This window comes from Gossypium arboreum, chromosome 12 (genome assembly GCF_025698485.1).
Source record: "Gossypium arboreum isolate Shixiya-1 chromosome 12, ASM2569848v2, whole genome shotgun sequence".
In the NCBI taxonomy this organism is placed as follows: domain Eukaryota; kingdom Viridiplantae; phylum Streptophyta; class Magnoliopsida; order Malvales; family Malvaceae; genus Gossypium; species Gossypium arboreum.
Genome location: NC_069081.1, coordinates 97,054,299 through 97,060,304, shown reverse-complemented (window position 1 = coordinate 97,060,304; position 6,006 = coordinate 97,054,299). Strand labels below are relative to the sequence as shown.

General features: G+C 37.6%; 1 long non-coding RNA gene across 1 annotated transcript; it reads right to left on the bottom strand.

Moving 5' to 3' along the window:
* Positions 1-2,326: 2,326 nt before the first annotated feature.
* LOC128285732 (uncharacterized) lies at positions 2,327-3,668 on the bottom strand. Its single transcript, XR_008276274.1, has 2 exons — positions 3,444-3,668; positions 2,327-2,523 (listed from the first exon to the last, which is right to left on the bottom strand). It is a non-coding gene; the product is annotated as an uncharacterized LOC128285732 (long non-coding RNA).
* Between the last annotated feature and the right edge of the window lie 2,338 nt (positions 3,669-6,006).

Sequence of the window (6,006 nt, the reverse complement as noted above, 5' to 3'; positions counted from 1 at the left end):
AAATAAAATGTACCGAGACCTTCATGAGTTATACTGGTGGCCAAGTCTTTAGCTTGAGGTTACCGATTTTGTGAGTAAATGTCTGACATGCCAGCAGGATAAGGCTGAGCATCAGTTACCTTCGGGTTTATTGCAACCAGTTAAGGTTCCACTTTGGAAGTAAGAGAGAGTAACTATGGACTTCGTTAGTAGGTTGCCCCTAACGCCTACTAAGAAGGATTCAGTATGGGTCATCGTGGATCGGTTGACCAAGTTCACTCATTTTATACCGGTTCGTACTGATTACTCTCTACAGAAGCTGGCTAAGCTATATGTGTCTGAGATAGTGAGACTGCATAGGGTACCGGTTTCAATAATAACTTATAGGGATTCTCGTTTTACGTTTTGATTCTAGAAGAAGCTACATGAAGCTCTGGGAACAAGGTTGGACTTCAGTACTGCTTTCCATCCTCAGATAGATAGTCAATCTGAGAGGGTGATTCAGATACTGGAGGCTATGTTAAGGGTTGTGTAATTGACTTTCGAGGTAGCTGAGAGGAGTAGTTGCCGTTGGCAGAATTCGCTTACAATAATAGTTACCAGTCTAGTATACAAATGGCGCCTTACGAGGCTCTGTATGGCCGTAAATGCAGTACTTCTTTGTGTTAGACTGAACTGGGTGAGCGACGAGTGTTGGGTCCTGAGTTGATTTCTGAGACTGAAGATAAGATTCGACTGATTAGGGACTATTTGAAGGTATCTTTTAACAGACAAAAGTCTTATGCTGATCTTAAGAGATAAGAGATTGAGTGACTTTGTCTTTCTGAAGGTCTCGCCATGGAAGAAGGTTCTGAGGTTTGGTCCTAAGTGTAGCACCCCAAACCCGGCCCAGAAGTTATGACCGGATCCGGCATGCCACATCAAAAACGTAAAAAAAAAAAATTCCATTCTAAGTCCAGAAAATCGTACTTGATGTTCAAAAGATTAATTCATTAAGGGTTAAAGTGAATGGAAGCTATGCACCAGGTAGGAAACCGGAAAAGAGGTGGTGAGTCCATCGGACTGCTTAAGTACCAAGCTCCCTTTGGATCCAATCCTAGACATGCATACCGCCATTGCCACACCTTAATGTCATGGATATTTCTAGGAAAACCGATTTGATTAAGTCATTTTTAGGAAAAGTGATTAATTTTGGAAAAATACTTTCATTACGTAAGCTTTGCTTGTTGTCGTGTTATTTTGAAATCAACTGTTGTTTTTGAAACGCTACCTAAAGCTATCCGGTTTCAACAGTTAAATATAAGTATTACCTATCTTAGTAATACATATTAAAACCATCAAAAATAATTAAGCGGCCTTATTACATTTAAAAGCCCAAAAACTTCAAACGTAAATAAAAGGATGTCTAGTTCACTAGAAGAAAATCAAACTTTCAAAACGGGTGGCCACTCCGAATTCCCTCACAGCTCCAAGTCCACTATGGTTGGGGATTTCTGCGTGGATGAAAATAAAAGGGTGAGTTTGGGGAAACTCGGTGTGTAAGGAAAACCCATTCAAAGTCCAAGTCACTCAAGCCTATTGGGCCTAAGCCCATTCAGTAATGATGGTCTTGGGCGAGCCCTTTTGATTACAATAAACGGGCCTTAGCCCTTATTCAGATAATGATATGGCCCATAGGCCCATTTCAAAATACATGCAACATCAATAACATATGCAAGCCCATTTGGGTACAGTGATCTTGGGCCAAAGCCCTTTTCAGATTACAATAAACCGGGCCTTAGCCCTTATTCAGATAACAAGATGGCCCATAGGCCCATTTCAAAATACATGCAACATCAATAACATATGTAAGCCCATTTGGGAGACTACTCAACCCACCAACCACTACACTCCACCCGTATCACCATACACTCCATGTGGGGAATAGCTCAACCCACCCATTTAACACTCCACATTCTTGACCTTCTTTGCTCGATTAACGATAAATTGAGGCAAAGCCTCCAAGACATGGACAAGCCACTTTCAAGACTTCCTCCGTCAATATCCCAATCCCATGCATCGATAATAACGACATGGCATGCAGTATAACAACAGTCAAACATGCATTTAAGTCAATTTAACCCTAGGGGTATTTCGGTAATTTATCTACTAGGGGTAAAACTGTAAATTTTCCACTTTTAAAGGTATTTCAATAATTTATCTATTTTAGGGTTTTTCATGCATATTCCTACCTTTCACGTACTAACAGAATCACTACCGAGGGTTCTTACCGAATTGGGCCCATTGGCCCATCATTCCAATTTTGGCCCATTAAGCCCAAAAATATCGAGGGCACAGAAATCATGCACTTTGCAGTCCAAGCATTGCAGCTTACCAAAAACATTAATCGATTTACCTCACGAGCATTTGCACACTTGCAAATCTACAAAATACCGATTTTCGGCATTTCGGCTTTTCGGCTTTTGCCGATCTAGACTAAGAAAGAGGGTGTTAGTTACACACCTGTTTGCGACGATATGCTGATGAGATCCACACACGAACCGCCTACAATTGGATTACTAACACGTTAATCTAACTATTCAAATACAAACTACGTATTAACCCCTTACAATATTCGGTCAACCACACCTACAGATCATAGTAAGCTTATAAGAAATCAATAAGCAACTCATTAACAAATTTTTGTCAATGTTTACCACATAATCATAATTTCACTGCAAGCTGTCTTTCTGAGCAACAGTCACTAAATCATTTATAACTAGAGCTACGAAACTCCAAATCAAGTGCCGTTAATTTTCCCTGAAAATAGACTCATATATCTTCTATCCATAAAATTTTCAGAATTTTTGGTTTAGCCAATCAATACCAGAAATTTCTCAAAGTTTCCCATGTTTCACTGTTTTGACTAATCTGACCACCCTTCATTACGAATCAAATTTCTCATTGTACAGAATTCGAAATATGTTCTTGTTTATTTCATTAGAAACTAGACTCAATAAGCTTTAATTACATAATTTATTCAGCTTCTAATTCATCTCCCACAATTTATGGTGATTTTCCAAAGTCACGTTACTGCTGCTGTCCCAAGCAGATTTATTACCAAATCACTCTTTCATACACCTATCTTGCATGCATGTTATTTAAACATGTATATCACCAATCAATCATCACATATCTATGATTTTTACTTAAGCATAATCTCTATTTCATCATTTTAAAGCACAACATGTTAGCCGATTTTTCCCTTTAGCATCTAAGGCACATGCATGCTCATTTGTTTGGCTCAACTTCACCTATCTTCCATTTTTCATCAAAAGAACATCAAACAACAACCATTTCCTTCATTTTAATTCATGACTAAATGCTCACAACACAACTAAAAATCAAAATATGCTTCAAGAGTTAAGATAGAATCAAGAAGAACTCATGAACATCAAGATAGAAGCAAACTACCATGAACTTACCTTCAATTTTCTTCCCCAAGTGACCGAACATTTAAGAGCTTTCTCCTCTCCTTTCTCTTCTCTAACTTTAGGCTAGGATGAACAAAGATGGACAAAACTTTGTTCTTTTCACCCCTTTTTCTTTTAATAAAACTTCATATTTCATCCATTTAATTCTTTAATACAAAAGACATGAATTTCTTATCATGAAACATTTACCTAACCCATTATCATGAAACATTTACCTAACCCATTATCATGGAACATTTACCTAACCTATTATCATGAAACATTTACCTAACCCATTATCATGGAACATTTACCTAACCTATTATCAATTTGTATCAATTTGTACCATAAATTATGGATATCAAGTGTACATTTTGTCTACAACAACATGATGGTTGGCCACTTCATGTAAAATGGGAGGTTTATCATGCAAATCCTCCTATTTATTTGGCCACTTCAATTTAGCCTATAGCATTTTCAAACATTTTCACATAGGTCCTATTTCATAATTTCACTCACAAATGGCAAAATCAAAGCATGAAATTTTGGCAACATTCACAGAATTCCCGAAAATTGGGGCGTTACACTAAGGGCATGTTGAGCCCTAAATTTATTAGACCTTACCGCATACTGAAACGAGTGGGACTAGTTGCCTACCAGTTGGAGCTACCTCTAGAGTTGGATCGGATTCACGATGTTTTCCACGTCTCGATATTAAGGCGCTACCACTCTGATCCCATGCATATTGTTCCTGTTGAGGAGATTGAGGTTAGACCAGACTTGACCTTCGAGGTAGAGCTGGTCCAGATTCTGGATCGCAACGTTAAGGTTCTGTGGAGGAAGTTTATTCCACTGGTTAAGTTTCTATGGCGTAATCGTAGCACCGAGGAGGTTAAGTGGAAGCCTGAGGATTCGAGGCCGAAAATTTCTTTTAGGGGGTAGAGTTGTGACGCCCCAAAAATCTCATAAGTATGTTCTGTTAAAATATGACACATAATTAAGTATTTGCTTCAGTGGTTAAGTGTTCTGGGTGTGTGTGTGAGGTCCCAAGTTCAAGCCTTAGTTTGGTCAAATTTTTGTCTTTATTTAAATAAAGCCTTGCTCTTGTTTAGTAGGCTTAAGTTTGAATATTAGTAAGTTTACATCAGAATGGGCCTGCTAGTCTGGTGGCTAAATGGAGTGTAAAGGTTATTGGTGGTCGGGAGTTCGAATCCCTGCGCAAGCAAGGGATTTATTTTGCTGCTTGAGTCGTGTGAGAGTTTGAGTAAAATGAGACTCTGAGTAGTGGATTTAGTGGAGAGGTTGATGGAGATAATTAAGGAGAGTTGGGTAGGAGAGTTATCAGAATCAGGTTCAATTTTTGTTTCTCAAAACATCGGTTTTCCAATTTCTGAAGTTCTATCATTATTTTCCCTCTTTTGCTGAATTTTTCCCCCCTTTGACTGCCGAATTTTATCCATCTTTTCTCTTTTGATTCTACTTCCCTTATTATCGAAATTGTATCTTCCCCTCTTCCTCTTTGTCGTTTATTTGTACAGCACCGGTAAGTGGAGTTTTGGTTTATATTTGTACGTTGCGTTTTCTAACGCACTAATCTGTGGTCATATTGATTCCTTGGGCAGCAACAAATTCAGGAATAAGGGACTCGTCTTTCATGGAGTTTTAGTCGAATTTTTTTGAGGTGTTGTGGGTAAGATCAAATCATTCAATGCTTAAGTTTCAGTTTGGGATTCGATAATTATAAGACTGTTAAGTGATTAAATAGGTGCCTATTGTTCAATTATAGGTTCTGGAGTGCTCGTGAGTGCTTTCGCAGTGCTAGATAATCATTTCTCAATGGCGAATGCCATACCATTTTGTCTCTTAGGCTCAACAACCACTGACACAGTAAGCTAACGAACCGACTATGCAACCTTCCTAAAACATACAAAGCCGCCGCCTTTGCACAAGATGAAAAGATCACTTTTGGAAGGACATGGATCGAAGCGTCAGTCTTGTAATATGGAGAAACGATAAATACTCATTGAGAAGGCTAAGTGCAGATTCTAAGTCTTATGAACCTTTTTTAAGGAATCTCGACAACCTTTGGCTAGATAATTTTAGTGGCTCATGCTTTTCGGGAAAATGGAAATTAGATTAATAAAATAGAATTTTATTGAATAAATAAAAGGAACAAAAAGCTAGAGCTTTTTGGGAGATTGACTTTTTATAAAAATGATCAGTCCCTATTTATGTCACTACATCCCCTATTTATAGTACATAGAAAACCCACTTTGTTTCTATTTAAACTCTAAAAGATAAATAAAGGTAAAAGTTAAAATTAAATCTAAATAATAATCCTAATAAAAATTCAAATTTAAATAGAGCCTTATATTTATAAATCTCTTCTTTGAATTTTTGGCCCCAAGTCTTTCATACTTTGTATTTTTGGTGCCACTTCTTTCCTATTTCGCAAGCGTGCCCATTTTGTTTTCAAATTCACTCTTTTTACCCCCAAATTTCATTTTGCCTGCAATTTAGTCCTTACCAAATAAAAAACCATAAAAAGCCCAAGTTAGTAGGATCATACTCAAAA